Below are 21231 nucleotides of genomic sequence, written 5' to 3'. Positions count from 1 at the left end.
GCATGTAAAACTTACATAAGTTGTTAGTAATTTGTAAGTTACTGCAGACCAGCTACTGCAGTAAACTTTTTGTTTTCACTGTTTCTATTTTTTCCACATACAGTGTTCAGTCATTTCTTCCCACTGAGTTTACCCTGATCTGGAACACAGGCTATGGTGGTGCATAATAAGTAGAAATAGCTAATTTTTTCTGTGGGTGAGGTTCCATAATACAGGCGAAACAGGAAATAATATGGTTTAACACTTTTAAAAAATTTATTTTTACAGAAATATTTTGATGTAATCTTTAATGGTAAAAATATAAGACATCACAAAAACGTAGAAGCATTTACTTTTTAGATGCAAATTCTTTCTGAGTGGATAGTGAATGTTAAAAATGGTGGGGACTAGTTAAACAATCTTCATAAAAAATAATGTTTTGATTGATATTCTGACCACAGTTTGTTAGGAGACAGAGGTTAATAACTTACTGATCAACAGGAAAACATAATAGAAGATGCCCCTGTTTTTAAATTTTCAGCCTGTAGGATGCTGAAAGCAAGATTCTTCCTCAAAATTTGAGATCTGAACTCCTTGGAAGATGTGAATAGCTGATCTGATCTGATCTTTGTAGGTAAGGACAACACTAAACAAACAACTGGAGTTATAATGAAGACTCCTTAGCAGCATGAATAGCTCACTCACCTTCACCATTTCCCAGTCACACCATACAGGATTAAATAAATTATGACTTAGGTTTATAAATTCTTTTTAAGAACATGGCATAAGTTAGATTCTTACATCTTACTTACATCAAAATTGCTAAATGTTTTTCTGACCTGGACTGTGCACCTTGTAAAAAAGACATTATTTCAGGAGAGACTGGTACTAATAAGAAATAAAGGCATCAGATTCTTTCCCCAAACAGTGGAATGACTTCCCAACATGTATATTGTTCAAAGACAATAACAAATATTCAAGTTACCAGTTTCTATGCAGCTGCTATAAAGGGAGGTAACAGATACATATGGCTAAGATTTTCAGACAGCTGCTAAAAAGTTCCTGCTCTTGAATTCATCCAGCTACCCTTGGTGTTAGATGGGTTTGGGATGTGAAAGCCCCTTAGGCTCCTCTAATTCTGGGTTACAAGAGTGATCTTGTTCCCTGAGGCTTAATTCTTCAAATTCCCTTTTCTGTTCTTTCTCCCTTTGTCTGGAAATTTGATACCAGTCTCCCTGCTGAGGAATGTTCCCTGTTGTCAGTGTGGGGGTCAGGAGTGACAAAAGCTACCTCTTTATTTTCGTATTGCTCACTGGTTCCTAACTACTCCTAGCAGTACTGGATCTTCATTTTCTGGATGATGTCACCTATCTTCCTTGGGTTATAAACCCAGTCCTGCCTTCTGCAGCCCTTTCTCCAACTGCTCCAGCATCAGAAAACCTTCCTTGTGTTGGTTGCTGGCTGGCATTGTTGCTTCTCCAGGATGACTCATATATTTTTCCTGTCCATTACAGTGATGGTCCCAGGAAGGTTTATGGCAAAACACAGTCATCAAAGAATAGCCTTGTCGGAAGAAACCCCGTGTCTCTACCGTCTTCTGGCTGAGGCACACTGGACTAGTATTTCCACTGAGTTCCAGAATACCCAAAAATCCTTTTTATCATTATAATCATGTTTATATTGTTTATTTGTTTGGTTGGTTTTAATTTTATTTTTTATATACTTACTGCTGAGAATTTGTGCCAAAAAGAACAAGTTTATCACAAAAGAGAAAGTAAATAAATCAAGCTCTTCCTTTTTCACTGTTATTGAGAATGCGAAAGTCTTTCTTTTATTCTCCAGGGGATATATTTTCAAAGCAGTAAAATTAAGAATACCATTCCCATGCATTAACCATAACTTAAGATACTCAGGTAGATATATGCTAATTGTTCCTTCTAATGTTCCAGGGAAGTTACAGCTAGATAAAATGAACACTTGATTTAGGCCTCAGAATTTAAAGTCTTAGAAGTTATTTTCACCCACAAAACAGCAGATAAGAGCAATTACTGCCGTCTTCTTATCTCTTTTACCAAAGTAACCCTTCATTCTGTGGGAAGCTAAGTGAGAATTAAATGTTCCATCTTCATGATGGTTGCATGTATTTTTAAATTTACATTTTATTAACAGAGTAATTGTGGACTTAAATTTTGTTTAAATGGTATGCTTCATATAACTGCTACGTAGCTGTTATACAATTGTAGAGGAAGCTTTGCAAGACATTGAGACACTAATGGCTTTTCAACCTCAACAAGACACCTAAAATAAAAAGATGTGAGAGCCTTGTAATTAAAACAATCTTCTCAGTGAACTGTTGATACAGAAAACAATCTGCTCTCCTTTACATTTTCCATATTAATTTACTGAAAAATTATGACTATTATGTTTTGTGAAGGTGCACTTTGGCAATTTTTATGTTACTGGGAGCACTTTAACTCACAGTTGTGCTAGAAAATGGTATTGAATATTTCAATTTATCAGTATTAGTGTGAACTAGAAGTATATTGTTAGACTTCTCTATCACTGTTCCAAAATTCCTTCAGTAACCCAAAAGCTCTGATCAGAAAAGCTCTCATCTTGATGATCCAAAGGTCTTAAAATCCATAACTGAATGCAGCAGGAGCAGCTCTGGAAGCCAGTTTGACCTGGTTTCCTGTGAATTTCTATCCTTCTATTTTCTAGCTATCCCATTGTCTTCTGTATGCAGGGAACATTTTCCAGCACCTCTGAAGGAGTGTGCTTGAGCTGCATCCTTTGGAGCAATCGCTGTGAGAATGGAGAAGGGAGTTCCCAGCCCCACTCCTATACTCCCATGTGATTTGTTCAGCTGAGAACTGAATATACCATTTAGAGTTTGTCTCGTTTCCTCCAGAGGCCACATCAGCCATTAAGTCTTTCCTTTGTATAACAGTACCAGGAATCAGAGTGTCCTGTCAGACTACAGCTGTGGCCTCCAGAAATGGAGGATGTAGGAGTAGACCATGAGATTGTTCTCAAAAAGTCTAAAATAGTTGGGGTAAAAGAACATAAAAACACAAAACAGAATTAAGAACACATACCACTGGCAGGTCCCCTCTTAACAGTACAATACCAATACTGAAAGAACATTACAGGAGGAAGGTGGATCTGGATAAAGTATAGGATCAGAATAAAAGGAAGTCACCTTGGTTGTAATAGTTGAGTTCAGATGGCACAAGTTGCCCAATTAACTTTTGCCAGTATTAAAACAAAATATTTCCATATCAATTTATTACAGCACACACAATCAAACTTTTACACATTTCCATACATGAGAACATTTACATGCTTTCCTCCCATCAACCAATCAATGGTGCAAGCTTGAATCTAAATTAACTAAAGGCTAAAAAAAATGGCCTTAAAATATTAAATTGGGTCATTCATATTAGGGTCTTTGGTGCTTTGCTGAGTGTGGGTCATATTTCAGTTGTTCCCATTAAAAATGTTCAGCACTGATTTTGTATCACTAGCCTAAAAAACCTTATCTGAGACTACTACTACTAAGGTCAGCAGGGTAGCATCTCTAAGTTTACTGCACCATGTTGCTTCTCTCCTCTTCAAAAACTGGAAAAAAAAAATCTATGTATAATTTTGTGTTACAACTGTTTCCTATCATTGTCGTCTTCCATGCACTTAGTGACATGGCACTAATCAGCACAATATTTACCCTCTTACTGCAGTAGTTACAAGCTGGGTACACTTCATATGCTGTGCAGTGAGGTGTATCATTGGTACTTGCTAAGTGGGAATTGATAGCGACACCAAAATGATAATGGTTTATCTTCATGTGCAAACTTATCAAAAATTCTTTGTAGCCACAGATGAACAGTCTCCCAGAAATGAAATAAGACCTGCCTGCTGCATTACTTATGAGGCACTCTGCCATCTCAGTAGGATCTCTGACTCTCAAAATGCTTGGAGTGTCTAATAATTAGATTTGGATAATACTTTCTCTTCCAGGCATCACGTTTTATTTTAGCAAGCATTTCCCTCCACAGCAGTGCCATTGAAATTTTGAGTTAGGAGAGACACAAAGAGAGCATGGAGAGGGGGGCAACCCTTAAAAATGCTCCTTGGGGCATGGAGTCTGCCTGGGAAGAAAAAAGTGTTACAAACTTCTCTGTTCTTGATGTGGAGTTGCAAAAGGAAATTAGCTCATTTGTAATTTCAGTCAGTCCCCCCATCCCAACACACAGACTCCATTAATAATGAGTTGAGAGAAAAGAGATCCAGCGTGCCTGCCTGCTCAAATAGAGCGTGTACTTAATAATCCTGCTCATACAAGTCTCCCCAAACCTGCATGCCATGCCTCCAGGGACTCTGCACTGGAGCTCTGTGGTGCAAAGATGCCACCACCCCCATGCATCCCACAAAAGTCTTCCTGAGAAGAGCACGTTAGACTAGAAAGCCCCTACATAATTAGGCAATGTGATCTTGCATAAAAAAGGGACAAAATACTGTTCAAGTTTGCAAACAGCAGCTCTGCTGTGCACATTTCAGCAGGTGCTGGTGAAACCATCCATCAGCATTTGATTCTGTGAGTGTAATGGGAAAAAAAATGGGCAAGAAAATACTGCCTACATGTTGGGGGGCTTGGGTTTTTAGGGTTTGTTTTGAGCTAATGAGGTCATCTCTGTGTGTCTTATTGAGTGAGACACAATTTCTGGTATTTTAGTGCATTTATTAAGTAGTATGTGTATGTGTGTTTTATTATTTTTTGATGTTTTTTTTAAAACTTACAGGGTACCAAACACTTTGGACCCTGTAACGCAAAGAGCATTCATAACCCTTAAATTCTGCCAAGTGTAGTATACTTAAGGAACAGGTTTATAGATTCATGGGGTTTTTTTCATGCTGTATAAACCAAATACACTGTAAGCTAAAACTAGTTTACAGACAGTGGCAGACAAACTAGATGAGGCTGTGAATATTCACTGGTAGTACAGATAAAGAAATCTAAAATGACTAGGAAAAAAATTGTAGAGACCATCAATCTTTTGGTCACTCACAGGGGTCAGAAAGTAATTCATAACTATCAGTTCTTAACATTGTGTTACTTAATAAACTCTGTGTGCTTTATTTATGCCCTTGCCCAGAACAGAGAATAGTTTTACTATACAGCTTCATATGTGTTACAACACTGCAACTTCTCTTTGTATCTAGAAAGAAGCAGGGAAAAGTTGTGGAAGACCTCTTACCGGAAGAGAAAGTAAACAATTATTGGTTGGAGCAAATATAGTCAGCCTGATCTCCCCCACTTTTTCCGTTCTATTCCATTTAATAAAGACAACTTTTGTCTCACCATTTGGCTGTGTATGTGGATGCTCCTAGTAGACTTACATACATGAAAACTAGCTTAATCAAGATAACTGGTAAATCTACACATAACAATCATCTTGAAAAGCATGTATAAATAGGCACATTAACCAAAACCCTGGACAAATCACGAATGTGTTGAAATAAGTAAGTAATATAATGAAACTAAAAATACAACTGCTTTAGATGGGAATTATATTCTTATGATCTTAAAATATTCCTCTAATTTGAACCATGATGCCCCTAGTACAGAAACAAATCTAACTGCTGCACATGTGTTAAATTCATGTAATGAAAAGGAGCCCCTTTGAGGATCTGCCCGTCACTGAGACACATTTTCTCTACCCAGCCCAGCAGCTGATGCAAGTTTCAGCCATAACCAGCTCAAAGCAAAAAGTGAAAGCCAACCAGTACTCCAAGCCAATTGTCTGAACAATAGACAGCACGTCACCATATGGGACAGCTCTTGAACATCCTGTTCTCACAGGCTCAGCATGAAAGCCACAAGAAAGCCAGTGACTGGAGAGTGTGACTATTCCTGTAAAGAAAATATAAATGTCAATAAACAAGGGTGTCTTCAGTGGCATGTCAGATAGTGGTCCACCTGGAAGCATTAAAAAGGTCGACAATAAGTTTATTTTCTCATGACATATTAACCCTTGCTATGCCAAATTCTTGCTTTCCCTCCTGATTTCAAGGGGAAAGAGTCAATGCCTCTTTCACCAAGGCCAATCCTGAGAACAGTCAAAAGAGAGTAACATTTTTAAAAACTAGTGAAATTCTTCTTTTTGGCTAGGAGGTTTGGCTCACACAAAGGTGTGAGGACAAGGAGGAGAAGACCTGGCATCAGGTAATGTTTTATCAGATGTGTTTTGCTCCTGTGCAAAGTTCCCATGGTATCAAAGGCCCATGAAAGGGCATTGCCACATGCATGGTACCACAAAAACATGCCCATGCAAAGGTCTACTGCACCTAGCTCTGAAGATGACACATGATGTTCACATGGCTCCATTTTCAGGAGGGTCAAATGTACCTTTTAAAAGAAAATCCTGTACTTTCAAAGCTGTCAAAGTTTGTACTCACTATGTCACTGGGAAGCTGTGCAGGATCTTCCACCAAACAAAGCAGCTACATTCAGATAACAGAAAGTAAAGATGATATTAATGAAATAACTTTCAGAAAATGAAAAACATTTACTTCCAGTGTTTGAAAGTGCACACAAACAAAAATATAAAACACAAGGTTGGGAATTGCTAGTGCAAAGTATGTTGTAACTACTTTACCAGTAGTGTTTTAAATTGACATAAAGTGTCATTAGAATGAAATGCTTACATTTGAAATGCTCCTGATTCACATAAACCAAGGTGACACCATCCAGGTTGCTGAAGTGACACCTGCTTTCCTTAACCAGACCTTAAGGTCCAGCCCTCCTCACTGCAGAAGGGGAGGTAGATTGTGGGAGGGGTCTTCATTTGGGCTGATGTCCTTAAGATTTATATCCTGCTCCTGGAGGATGAGAAAGGAGACAAAGGCAGCTCAGCATAACTCAGTAATTAATTTTTTCCATTAAGCTCCAGTTTTCTCCATTAAACATCAGACATCTCTGTACTCGTACAGTCATGTCACTCCTGGACCTTATATCTATGTTTTCCTCCTGTACCATCTGAGCCAACAGCAACACTAGTGCTCCTACAAGAGAAGCAGACTGTGTTTGGGTGGGAGAGGGGTTGTGGTATATTTTAGTGCTGTTAATATGTGTTTAGACCTTTAGACATTTCACACAACCACCACTCTTTGTGTGAAGGCTGTTGTGTTAGTGCCCCACACTGTTCTATGCTTCTATGATTCTCAGGTTCTGTGCACTATATACCCATTATTCAGTTAGTGAGGTATTTCTATGCATTAATAATATTTTGGGAATGAGGGGAATGAATGTAAAGTAACAAATCATAGTGTGCATGTGATTAGTCTAGATTTGAAGTAAGTTCTTTTCCTTCTTGCATTATTCAGGTTGCAAATCTCCCTTTCTGGTTCTGAAGGATATTTCTTTATGCTTTTAGAAGTATGCCATATCATTTGCTAAATGGTTTATCTTACCTCTTTCCTAAGCAATGAAATCCTTCAGGAGATTAACCAAATTCCCTGCACTGCCCAGTAAATTACTGTGCATATATGAAAAAATACATACATACATATACGTTTATACATGCATTTGTATATATATAGTGTATTATATATGTCAAAAAAATGCATATGTACAATAGAATCACAGAATGTTTAGGGTTGGGAGGGTTCTTAAAGATCTTGTTTTCACCTGTTGCTCTGTGAGACCTGTTCAACCTGCCCTTGAACAATTCTGGGGATGGCACAGCCACAGCTTCTGTCAGCAACTTGAGCCAGGACCTCTTCACCCTCAAAGGGAAGAATTAATTCAAATTTTTTTGGTAGAGAGTTGTGCCTCCACCATGAACAGTTAGCTCTGAAGGAAAAATGCCATGTACATGAGGTCACTTACTGAAAGGGAGTGTTGCAATAACTGTCTGAAATTCTCTATAGAAAGAGGTTTTTGAGGGGAGTCATCAGTTCATGGGCAGCTGGGGATCAAATCTCTGCTTCCTCTGCAAAAGAGAACATATAATGTTGGAAACTTGCAGAGACATTTAGATTACTTTAAAATTATCTATGCTCTGTTATGACATAGAAATTGCTAGAAACTGGCCTATTTCATCATGTAGCCAATGCTTATGGCTTGAAGAAGGTTGATAATTCTGTATATAACATGAACACCTTTTCCACACCCCCCAGAAAATCCTCTTTATTCAAGGTGATGTGCCTTTCTTAAGAGAGAAGTAGAAGAATTAGTTTGGGAACCAGCTTTGATCTGGGCTGTTTTAAGGTTACACAAATGCAGCAGTAGTGGCTGCTTCTCCTAATCCCATTCCACCTGCCTGAGGCCAAGGGGAGCTCATACTGTTGTTTGACCCTCATCTTGGACACAACTCTTACTCTGCAAAAGTGTGGAAATCTGCCTTTGTCACAGGGCCAGATAAGCCATGACCTGCTCTAGCTCCTGGGATGTGTGAGGTAGCCTAAGGGTCCTCTGAACAGTCCTTAGCATTTTGTGACACCAACCTGCAGTGTGGGGGGAGTTAAGAGAGGGTGGACTGTAGATTGGTGCATCCTTCCAAGTCATGTTCAAAAGCAGTTGTGCTGGAATTTTAAACTCCAGGCCCTTGTTTCCCTTTTTCCAAAAATCAGGCAAGTTAGCTTGAAAGACCCACAGGCACTGGTCAGCTAACTGATTTCCTCTAAAGACAGAGATGGTATGTTCTCTCACAGGACCTGCATTATAGGCAGAGCTCTCTTCATACCAACTTCTCACAGAGGTATAGGCATCCTTTTAGCTACCACAAACTCCTAGAGATCTTGTTGGTCTTCTCATCCCTGTTCTTTTTGTTAATTATTTTTCCCCCATTTATCCTATTGACTATATTTGGGCTTGCTAAAGAGTGCCTCCATCTTTAGCCTATTTTGTTACTGAAGAAAATTATGATGTTTTAATTATTTGGAAGAGAAGAAGGTTTTCCACATATCCATTTAAAATATCAGCCACATAAATGCCTCTGGTATTACAGAAATTGAAGATTTTTGTATAGGACTAAATAAAAAATTTGGATGAACTTCACACCCAGACAGAGAAAAATGTCATTTTGCTGACTGAGTAAAGACACCAGAGAGATGCTTGAAATAGAGAGGATAAACTCCCCAGTGCCTGAAATCCCACATATTTTTCTTATTGGAAGCAGTAGTTCCCAGCAGGATACTGATACATCCCATTAGCTACACTGTTCTTGGATGCATATCCTAGGATTTCTACAGTAATTTCCAGACTTGAGCTCTCATGTCTACAATGAACTCTTGATATTGACAAACCAAACAGAACAAGGGCTGAAAGGTTTCCAGATCCTGAGCCCAAACCAGAAAGCCAGGCTGTGATTTCAAAATGAAAGCCTTTTGCTGATTATCTTTCCAGTAAACTACTCTCTTTTGAAATAAATTTATCTTTAGAGTGCAAACATCTAATTTTTTTCCTCCTTGGTTTAATTAGTGTTAGTGGAGAGAAGTGCACATGGTTGAGGATACAGAGTGTAAAGAATGTAGATAAGGGTCTTCGATCACTCTCCACATGGCTGCTTTTAACCAAAGGCAAGTTGGTGCTTTCTCCTTTGCTCTCAGTTCAGCTGAAAGTTGCATGAGCAAGACAGAGCCAACTTTCCCCAACAAGGAGTGGAACTGCACAAATTCATCCCACAAAGCTACATGGCAATCAACAAAATAATGTTTTTGCACTTGAGAATGTGTGACTTGATTGATAATATCTAATTTTACATGACTTTTAAGCAAAACTGACAGAAAGATGGGGAGACTTTTAAGGAGCAATGGAAGAATGAAAAGCTGAATGAAGAAAATTGTGCTGCACATCATCTTGTCTTATTACTGTTAACGCCAGCAGTCATAATCAAGAGTTTATTGTACAGGGCAATCTGGATGATTAGAAACTGGATTCAAGTTCATAAAAAACATCTTGACATAAAACTCTTTTATATTTCACCAATAATACCAGGAGGCAAATTCATCCCCTCCCTCTGCAGCCTCTTTTAATTCAGTGGAATTATACCAGAGATAATTTTAGCCAAGTATTATCAGGATTCTTCAAAAATTGTATTTCAAATAAATGTACATTTGCAGAAATATATTTTGTCACAATGAAAGGTATTGATACTGTGAACATAGGTTATTCTTTCCTCTAGCTCTTGCAAATTTTAAACTTGGAAGAAATAGAATTCAGACAGGTAAAAAACAAAAAAAAAAAAAACAACAAAAAAAACCCAGAAAAAACATAAAAACCCCAAAGCCCAGAAAACATGCAGGGTCCATTCAGGTTATTTTGTTTCAGTGTCTATTCAATTATAGAAAGACTCACTTCTCTGTTGTTACCTCTCAGACTTCTCAGGAGGACCATATCAGATTAAAATGAGTAAATAGGACGATATTGCTAGAAATGTGGCCATGAAATGAACTGTCTGTGCTTTTAGAGACAGCATCCAGACACTTGAAAGGGGTCACCCTGGAACTTTTGTATTATTGTTCCATTCAAGAAGATTCCCACATTGTCTTTTTTTCCTACAGATTCTTTTTCTCCTCCCCTTATTTTTTTTTCCCTTCTTCCTCTCATCAAACCCCTTTTTTCCCTTTACTCTCTGTTTTACTCTTTTTCTATCAAGATAATGTTCCCTGCTCAGTTGAAACCCTCATTACTGGTCTCTGCTTTTTCCCTACCTTTAAAGTAACATCTTTCTTTACTACTTCTTTAACTGTCTTCTGCTTTGGCCTAAGGTAGTGGTGGCTTTATCAGGCTGTCTAGTTCTATAATCTCCTTGTAGCAGTCAACTTAATTGTTTTACACTTCAGTGACTCTGGTAGATTTTTAGTAGCTACTATTGGCTCATGATGAATTTGCTGCTAGATAGCTTTTTGGTAACATTGCCACTGCTCTTCCCCAGTTTAGTCAAGCATTCAAGAATGAGGGGAGGGACTTGGGGCGCTATGACTCCACCAAAAAAGAAGCATTGAGGACAGAGACTTGCACAAAAACTTGTGCCTCTGCTTCATGGGTCAATAATGTTTTGTGGCATGATATACACGTACCATGTGGTTATCCAAGCCTTTGTACTATAAATACTGCTGTATTAAAAGTATTTCATTCTTTGAAAATGCAGTCATGTCTGGAGTAGTATATGGGTACTCTGTAACAATGAATAGCAGCCCGGTGTGACAAGATAGGAAAAGAACAATACTTTGAGAAATAATTTCGAGTCCAGCTCGATAATATTGAAAACTACACCTGTGTACTCTCTTAGAGCTGCAAATTATGCATTATGTGGTATTTACACAAACTTGAAGTATCTTTCAGATTAAATGACTGGGCCTATAATATGAAAAAAATCTCTGTGTCACTGTCACAGAGCTACATCATATTTATTTTTGCATTGAAACATCCATTTTGTGAACTTGCAGACACCACAGATGGAGATTTGAATGTAGTGTGATACAGCACATCAGGAGCTAGTTAAGGTAATTGTTTTGCAATCTGCAGTTTACTCCTGTGAAAAGATCCCTGACACTTTGGGTAGGAGATTAACCCCTGTGTGCCACATTCATTCCAAGTTCAGCTGTGCATAAATGGATCGTCTCTGTAGATGCTGATCTATCTTTTCACTTCACATGCTCAAAACTTTTTGTGTTGTTTCTGATTCTAAAAAGCTAGTATGAGCATCCCAACCACAGATTTTATTAATTTAAGAAATAACTGGCACAATGGAATCATAAATGTCCCTTCTGAGAAACCATGCACTGAACACCACAGTACATCAGAGGCAGTAAATGTAAATTGCATATGCCCAAACTATTAAAATTCTTAACTTACCATCCCAAATACCGTGCAGACCCTCTGTGCGGTTAATTAAAGCAAAATCAGAGATATAGCCACTGAAAAGTCATAGTGATTGTATCCAGGGCTTTTCCGGGTACCACTGTGTTTCTTTTAGAAATATTAAAAAATTCTAAAAATCATCAAAGGTTTCACTTATGCTCATTCTTTATTATAAGATTTACAGTGACTGTAAGATGGTCGAGGGAGAAATTAGTCAGAAAATAGTGTGCAAAGCCTAATGAGCAAACAAGATTTCCCTGCAGTTTATTTCTTCTTTTCTGTCTTAAAATAGTTGTTTAATACTAGAGAGAATGAAGCAAGGGGAAGATGGTGGAAGAGGGGAAAAGAGGAGGAATGTTAAAACTAGTTTTAATCACCTTCAGCAACCTAGCCAGGAAAACAGCAGTGTATGCTGGTGCAGATACTGCTGCTGACAAGCTCCCTGTCACAGCTGCACACACCAGGAACCTGTGATTCACAGCTTTATGTCAAAGCTGACAAAACTCCAATCCTCAGTACCATTTGCAAGACAAAAGAACACTCCCATAGATCAGGCTTTTGTGACTCTTAAACTCTTCTGCCTCTGCCAGGTGCAAATGACTTCTCATGTAGGCCAGCAGTACACTTTCTCTTTCTGACTTGTAGCTTTCTAAGAAGTTTGAAGCATGTTTTCCCATTCTGGAGAGCCTAGTGACTTATTTCTCTTTTAGGCAGCATCATACCGGTTTGGGGGTGTTTTTGGGGGCTTTTGTTTGGAGCGTGCTCTGTTTCTAAGGCTGCTGCCTCGGCAGCATGTCAGAAACTGCTGTGAACTTACTGGTTTTGGATAAAAAGCAGTAAAGAAGATGAATGAGGCTATGAACAAGCCTTGCTAACTGCTTTTGGAGCTTTACCACCCTTGAGTTTAGCAGGGTAACACAGTTTTCCTTTCAAACATCACATTTCAGCCTAACTCTGCAGAAGCCAATGGAGAGACACAACAGGCTGAACCAGGAGAAGCTGCTGAATGAGTGCATTGAGTGCATTAGGTGGATACGTATATTTGATAAGAATTGTTTAAACAGTTGCTCATTTAGTAACTATACTTTTTTTTTTTTTTTAAGAACATGAAGTGCTCTATTGTCATGCTGGTTTGACAGAAATGAGAGATAATAGTCTTAACACCAGAGAGTGTCTCTTACTTCTGTTTAGGTTTACCACTCTGGAGTCCAGTGTGAATTGTTCCCAATAAACAAGCAGGGGTCAGTCTTTTAACAACATAGTTGTGGCAGCTCAGTGTGTAGTATTTACCTAGGCTGTAAGAAGAGGGGTTTTAGATTTCTGTTTGCCTTTCAGGGATTTGAGGTCTATAAAGGTATATTTTCTATTGGCAATGGAGTGTTTTGTGGTGGCATGCAAAAAAATTTAAGTCTGGAAACTAGATTAACAAATGAATATCACAGTGTGCTCGAAGTAAGTGCTGGCAGAGCTATTGCAGTGATACGGCATCCTAGGCTGGAACTGTCTTGGGCTTGAGGCAGGTGGAATTCATCTCAACCCATTCAGATAGACATATGCAAAATTCCCCTGAAGTCCCAAGTCCATGTGCCTAATTGTAGCAGTAGGTCTCATAAGACTTAAAATGTAGTCCTTTATAATCTCCAATTTAATTTTTTCAGTGGTTATCCTGAAAAGTCAGGTGTTAGACACCTTAACAACTGGCATCTGCATGTAGTCTTCTATATTTGATTTGAATGCTCTAAGAGTCATTGCCAGGCAAGTGCTGTACGAAATTGCTGTGCATTTCTTTAAATCAATAAATTCTAAGCTAATTCACATTTAATGTGTTTACACTCACTTTTTTTGTCTACTTTTCACATATTTCCTAGAAAATAAGTCCGGTTGCAGAAAAATTTGTGGAAGCAGAAAAATTCTAAGTGAGAAAAATATTTGTAAAAGCACGTTTTGTATTCATCAAGAACCTTGCTGTAAGAACAATCCTATCTATTCAGGGCCCTGAAATATGCCAGGTAGCTGTTACTTAAAGTTGATCTGTTGTGGGGGTTTGGCCACTTATAAACAACCTAACAACCAGCATGGCAGAGGCTTTAGTAGTCACTGACATATCACCTTGCTGCATCCACATCATATTACAGATCATTGAGCCTCACCTCTGCCCCTGGGAAGATCATGGAGAAGATCCTAATGACAAAAATTTTTTATATTTTATTTTTTATTATTATTATTTTATAAGATGGATTTGTTCCATTTAAAGAATGTAGAGTTTGAATTCCCCATACTCTTGCTGGGAGGTTGCAGCAACAACTGAGAAGACAGAATGGTCACTCTGTGTAGAGACAAGAACAAAATACAGGGAGGAGGAAGAAATTTTCAAAAGACAAATTTCTGCTGTTATCTTGTCATTCTTTATATATGGCATTATTAGTGCATAGCACTTATATCAAGTCTTTTGTTATCAGATCTCTCTCATTATGCTCTTGTTGACCAGGCCTAAATGTAAGGAAACAAAAATGTGTTTGTTTCCCACAAATTTTCTTTCAGCATCTGTTTCTGCAGTTTAAGTCCTTGGGCCAGAATTTTGGTTTCACTTGTTGCTGCCACTTGGTCCTGAGCTGCCACTAAGATCATTGTAGCAATTGCTAGGAAAGTCTACAGTATAATTTAGTGCAGAGTTTCCAAAAGATCAGAGAGTTCTGAGTAATGAACAAATGCTACTTCTACCCTCACCTAAGAGCTGATGTTTGTCAGAGTGCAGCTGGATGAATTTATGCTGGATTATCCAAAATAAAAAGATATGTTTAATAACAGTAACTATAACTGTTAACTATAGAAATAAATTCCTATAATTCACACCTAGTATATTTGTATAGAATGACAATCATCTGGGTCTGAATGCAGCCTGAAGCATGTGTATTTTTCACTTTGTTCAATTTCAGATTTTATTTCCACTAGCCTCTCAAGTTTGATATGCCTTCAAATGTTTAATGCCCAGTGATATGGTAATTCACAGCACTTCTCTGATTTCCTTTTTTGATCATCAGATATCATTTTCACCGAATTCAAGAAATAGGACCGAATATTTTACCCATTACTGAGTAATATTCTGCCTTTCTTAGTCTTCTTTTTCTTCTGTCTCTACTTACAAGGCTTTGCTTTATCATTGACACAGGTTGATAAATTTGTTGTGTAGTTGTGCACATTTTACAAAAGTGACAAGTTCATTGTGTGGAAAAAAAACAGAACCTTCATCAGGCTCCAGACCTGAGACCATCTCGTTTCCAAGGCTGTCAAATCATTCCAATGTACTGCAGTTTATCAAACAATTTTCTCATTATTCCCCATCAGTCTCAGATGCAGAAAACCTGCCAGTGCTTTTTGTCTTATTGGTTTAAATTAAAATGTAGAGTTTCTCACGAGTGAATGGAAAAACCATTGAATGGTTCATATTAAAATGATGTTCTGGCAAAGAACACAAAAGTACCTATGGATACTTGGTGTGTGCTTTCAGTGAAACATTAAGCTTTTGGCACAAATGCTTCCATGTTATTTTTTTATGCCATGAAATGATAACACTACAACAATACTTAAATGCTGACACAACTGAAAATATTGTCAGTTAGGACTCCCAGGCATTGGCAAGCTCTTTGTTATATTTGCAACCTAGCACTCTCTGTGAGCTTCACAAAAATGTTCATCACTTTCCATGGAGGTGGAGGGAAATTAAAAAAGAAACAAATTGCTTCACAAAGTGTTGAGTTGAAAAGAATATCACAACAAACGGAAGATCTGTGGTATGTCAGAAACTTTTTTTTTTCTTCCTTCCAGGGTTTTTTTCTGGATTTATCTCTTTAGGTGCAATCCATTTCCATTCCACCATTATGTCATCTATAATTTAAATTTATGAGACAAAACTTTAGTCTTGCCAGGGGAGCAGCTGGAGAGCTCTATTCCCTTTGCCATAGAAAATGTAGATGTGTGGAACGTATTGTATCTGACAAGGTCTGTTGAAAGTATTCCTATCTTTTCTGAAAAATATCCATCAGCATATAATATTTATTGCTCTTTCAGTTCTTCTGCAAATAATTTTTAGTCCCTTAGAAAGGAGTGAATTTCCTGCTGAGGCAGCACCACCTGTATGGTTTTCCCAATCTCAAATCAAGTGCTCCAAAACGGAGGATTTCACAGGGCTAATGGATAAAATGAAGGAAGCACATGCAGTCAAACGTAGAGAAAAAAAATTCTCCTCATAACTGAGTTGCTATAGTTAACATTGCCCCACAATAACAGTTCTATGACATTCTAATTCTAATTCTAATTCTAATTCTAATTCTAATTCTAATTCTAATTCTAATTCTAATGACATTTACTGCAGGTACAAAAAGACCTCTCAGACATTTTCACTTGCATTTTATTGACCAAACAAATCCCATACTTTCCCGTATAGTTGTGCCCTTTAATAGGTTTAGATTAGATATTAGGAAAAAATGTTTTACTGTGGGGATGGAGAGGCACTGGAGCAGGTTGCCCAGGGAAGCTGTGGATGCCCATCCCTGGATGTGTCCTCTGAACTACATGGACTGTTTAAAGCTGCCAGTGCCCACTCTTCCAAGTTTAATTTTACTGATGTAGACACTATCTCTGATGCTGTCCTGTATAAACAAATATGCTCAAGACTGGCTAAGTATGATGTGGTTTTGGGTAGATAACAGGAGATATGTTTCCCCTTTGAACACTGGACGCCTCCATGGAACATCCCAGGTTGGTCACCCTGAAAAGAAGCTGCTGCCTACCTTTTTGGCTGGTGAAGTGACTGAGAGAACTCATGAGGGGAAGATATTCACGTAGCTCCCCAGAATGTGGATACACATCATATCAAAAATTCTGGTGAAATTGGTGCATCACTGAAGAGCACAGAAATATTCCCGCTTTTCCCCAGGTAAGATCAAAGTGTGGCCAGTTTCTTTCTGATCCTGTAGCATTTATTGCAAGTTGTGATGTAAGCCATATAAGCTGCCAAAAAAATAGAACTAGATATTTTACTCAGGCACTAAAATTGTGTTTGCAGAGCTGGTGGCTTAAGAAATTTCTGTTGCACAGAAGCTAATGTCCTTAGTGATAGTTTCCTTAAATGTAAGTGGCATTCTCATAAACTTTGTAATAAAAGTGCTCAATGCATTACTGATACGGCAATTACTGATTCTTTGGGGAACAAACTCTACATTATTGGGCAAGAAATATTGCCTGTAAGTGTCTTTTATGCGTCTGCCTCTGTACTTAACCCACACAGGTAAACATGTCCCATGTAACCATGGTGATAATCTCTGCTTCCTTAGGTCAACAAGTTCCTTTTAGCTCTGAAGGTCCTGATAAGTGCAGTGCATGAAAACAGTACCAGAATAATTAATTTTATGATTAGTATTTGTTTTACACTGGAGGTCAAATTGAAAAAAAACCCCACTTTGATGGTAACTGTCTTGTGTTAGTTCCTTAAGGTAGTCAAAGGCAATTCATGATCTCTACTGAAAAGAGAAACAAAATGTTAGAGAAATTATGGAAAATACATTTTCAGAGAAGTTTGATGAGAAGAGGGGTGCAATAAAAAACCCTGATTGTCCTTATGTACATTTTAAATACAATTTTGGTTTTTTAAGGGTTGGTCATTATTTTATTTTGCTGCTGATTTTTTTTTTTCCCCTAGAAGGGTTTTGTCCACATTCTGGAGATAGCATGGAAAAAAGACTGGAACAATATATTTTTATAGAACTTCTGATATGAAATTAAATGGTTGTGCTGTTAAAATTAAGTTCAGAAAAAAATTTGTCCAGACTTGGCTTAAATCTATTGGAAATGCGGCTAAGTAAAGTTTGATTCAGTTGTGAATTACAGTAAAATCAAATAGTGGGACCTATAAAATTTTGCTCCAGCTTAGAGTGTAATATTGTCCAGTCATCCCATCCAGGGGCTTTAATGGACAGCTAGTGCTAAATAAGCTGAAGGAATGGTCCTTTCTTCATTTGATATTGAGTGGGGAAAGGTACTTTTCAGTCACTTTGTTTATGACTCGTTCAAGTGTGTGGGCTGGGTCCTTGTATCATTCAAAATAAAATAAAGACTGGGTCTCAGCAATGGTAGAACAATAGAGGATGGTCCTGACCATGAAGCTGGCAAGGCATACTTAAGGATGTAAACCTGGTGACTGAAAAAAACCAAACCAAACCAAAAAAACCCACAAAAAACCAGCTAAGTTTTCCAAAAAAATGTAGTTTAGAGAAAGGCAGTGTTTTCTGAACCTGGCAGAGGGATGTTGAATGTTGAGGAGGAGATGGCCTGGAAAAGATGATGTCCCAAAGGAAAGAAATGAGTTAAAGTTCAGTTTTAAGTTTTTCATCTTGGTTACAGGATGGATTGACTTCATTCCTCATGCTCGGGAAAAAAGTAGTCTTTTTCTGTATCAGCTCCAAATGTTCATATTCAGAGAAGCTATTTCTTTTGTTACTGAGAAAGAAAAGGCAAAGCTTTTTCTGAACATATTCACAGTTGGTTCTGAACCAGAAATGAGCTTTCTGATTTCTAGTGGTTTGAATAATTATCAGGTGCTAACGAGTTTTTAAAGGTTTCTAATGTGAACCTATGATTTTGGAACCTGTCTGCTGTCAAAATCTAACTAGGTTAGAGACAACATGACATGATCTATGGCCCATTCTACTAATGAAGGTACATTCCATGCATGAAGGTACTGCTTCCTATGAATAACACTGCTTGTTTGTGATGGGGAGGAAGCTTTACAAATCTGAAATGCAAGGTTCATGCACCATCACCAAACAGTTTCTGAAGTCTGTGGGAAGCTACAATAGATAAAATAGAGGCTTTTCATTATTTAATAGTATTGAACAGTGTAGTTAGGGTGCGTAAAATTTGAGACAATGAGCTGGATAGTTTAGGTTGTCCTTGTTTTGAGAACTAGCTGTATTGGCTTTTGCATGGCCTGGTTTTGATAGTGGGGGATCCCCAGAGGTGGTTTTTGCTGCTAGAAACTTCCACCATGTCCAGCAGAGCCAATCCCTGATAGCTCTTAAAATGGGCATACTGCTGGCCAATACTGGGCCAATTAGAAAGGGTGGTATCACCTCTATGATAACATATTTAAGAGGGAATCAAAGCAAATGTTTTGGAGCAGTTTTAACTCCTGCCAGAGAAAAGCAAGCTGAAGATATGTGAGATAAGCAACAATGTGAGATAAACACCAAGGTCAGTGGAGAAGGAGAGTGAGGAGGTGCACCAGGTGCTGGAGCTGAGATTTGTTTGCAGGCTGTGGTGAGGACCATGGTGAGGCAGCTGTGTCCCTACAGCCCATGGAGGTCCTGGGGATGTAGAGATCCACCTGCATCCCATGCAGGAGCCCCCACAAAAGTAGGTGGATGTCTGTGAGGAAGCTGTGATCCTGTGGGAGACCTCTGGAGAGAGGGCCCTGCTCCTGTGCTGGAGCAGCCTGTCCTTGAGGCTGAGTGGAAGAGCGACCTGTGCTGCAGCAATCTGGGGGGGACAGCTGCCCCTGGGACTGTCCCTGTGGGCTCACACTGCAGCAGGGAGCTGCTGCTTATGAGATGGAGCCACGTCAGAGAAGTTCACAGAGAAGTGTCTCCTGTGGGAGGGGACCAGTGGTGCAGCAATGGAGTGACTCCTCTTCCTGAGCGGCAGGAGAAGCCACGGGAGGTGAACTGATCATGACCCCCACTCCATGTCTCCTTGCATTGCTGGGGTAAGAGGTGCAGCTGAGAAGGAGGGAGGGGTGGAGGGAAGGTGGTTTCTAAGGCCTTAGTTTAGTTGTCATTATCCTGCTCTGATTTTGTTAGCAATAAATTCATTCTTTTCTCTTTTTTTTTTTTTTTTTAAATTTACTCTAAGTTGAGCCTATTTTGCTCATTGAGCCTACTTAATGGTATTTAGTGAGCAACCCCTTCTGGTCCTTATCACAACCCAATTTAACCTTCATTAAGTTTTCTCTCCTCTGTCCAGTTGCAGCAGGGGAGTGAGTGTGTAGCTTTTGTGCGTACCTGGCATACAGCCAGCTTCAACACACGACACCACCTTTCACCGCTACCAAGTGACACAAGTGTCATGGGGTGACTTTACCTTTAAGATAGTTTTGAGAGCTAAGGAAGTTGAAGCTGCTGGTGGCTGATGGGAGTCTTTTCTCCTGACCAATTATCGGTCATTTCTAAGAACTGACAGCAGTTTTGACCATTGAAAAGTGAGATCAACCTGTGAACACCACCTTAAGACCTAAGCCTGAGAATTTCTTGTACTCTTTGTTTTCTGGCTGTGAAAGGTAACAGAGCTCCAGGCCTCCATGCGGCCCGGGTGAGGGCTGGGCTGGGCCCAGCAGCTCCCGGCTGGGAGATGGGGCCTGCGGGGCTTGCCCCGGGCTCTGGCCGGGCCAGGCCGGTCCCTGGCTCGGCTGCAGGTTTTGCTGTGACTGAATTCACCAGAGACTGCCGAGTAAAGAAAGGAAAAAAAAAAGCTCTTGACCTGCGGCAGGCTGAGGCAGGGACCACACTCTCCAGAGCAGCCATGAAGAATCTTCTATCGCAGACAGCTCCAGCTCCTGCACCAGCAGAGATCACAGAACCATCTACAAAAGCCTGGGCAAGATTTTAACCTTTTCCTTACCCAGATGAGACTTGCAGATTAATCCTTTTATCCAGAGAGAGGAAAAGAGAGTAATCAACATGTAAAGAGACTTTATCAGAGACAGTAAAGAAAAGAAGCTTCAGAAAAGGTAGAGACTAAGGAGATGCTTTATAAGCTGAAATATTTTTCTGTTAAAGCTATGGTGATAGACAATAGTGTTCTGAAAAAAACTCCTTTGATTCATGACAGAGTATATTGGGAGGAATGGAGTGTTTAAAGTTTGGATTTTGAGCAAAAGGTGGAGTAATTGTGATACAGTGAGGTGCTGGAACAGAGTGAGATAAAATAATAGTTGAAGATTTGAAGCCTTGAGAGGCAATGAGAAAACTGTTTCCAGGGAGGCTCACAGAAACAGATGAAGAGAACTTTTGCCTTTGAATAACTCATCCTTAAAAATAACATCCCTAGACTCATTGACCCATAAGACACCTCAGAGTGATGTGAAATGGGAGGAGAAAATCTGATGACAGGGTTTCTGGGCAGCTGGCATCAGAAAAATAGAGAGCTGTAACAGAAATAGTTTTCTTGTAGAAAACTCCATAGATTAACAGAAGGAGACTTCTGTTTCTCTACAAAGACTGATGAAAAGACTATAGCAGGAATTGTGACTGTTTTAAACACCAAAGTTCCAAAGTTTTTTGTCTCTATGTTGTCATGTGAACAAGGGAATGGTGGGTAGTAGAGGATAAAAAGGG

General features: G+C 38.9%; 1 long non-coding RNA gene across 1 annotated transcript; it reads right to left on the bottom strand.

The window, feature by feature from the left end:
• Window positions 1-1186: 1186 nt before the first annotated feature.
• LOC147648178 (uncharacterized) lies at window positions 1187-20479 on the bottom strand. The gene is made up of 4 exons (XR_015280823.1): window positions 20375-20479; window positions 7868-7970; window positions 7667-7764; window positions 1187-6858 (listed from the first exon to the last, which is right to left on the bottom strand). It is a non-coding gene; the product is annotated as an uncharacterized LOC147648178 (long non-coding RNA).
• Window positions 20480-21231: the final 752 nt, after the last annotated feature.

The sequence above is a fragment of the Cyanistes caeruleus genome, chromosome Z, assembly GCF_971803275.1.
Source record: "Cyanistes caeruleus chromosome Z, bCyaCae1.hap1.1, whole genome shotgun sequence".
Lineage (NCBI taxonomy): Eukaryota > Metazoa > Chordata > Aves > Passeriformes > Paridae > Cyanistes > Cyanistes caeruleus.
Note: the sequence above shows the minus strand (reverse complement) of the source record. Positions and strands in the feature narration are given on the sequence as shown.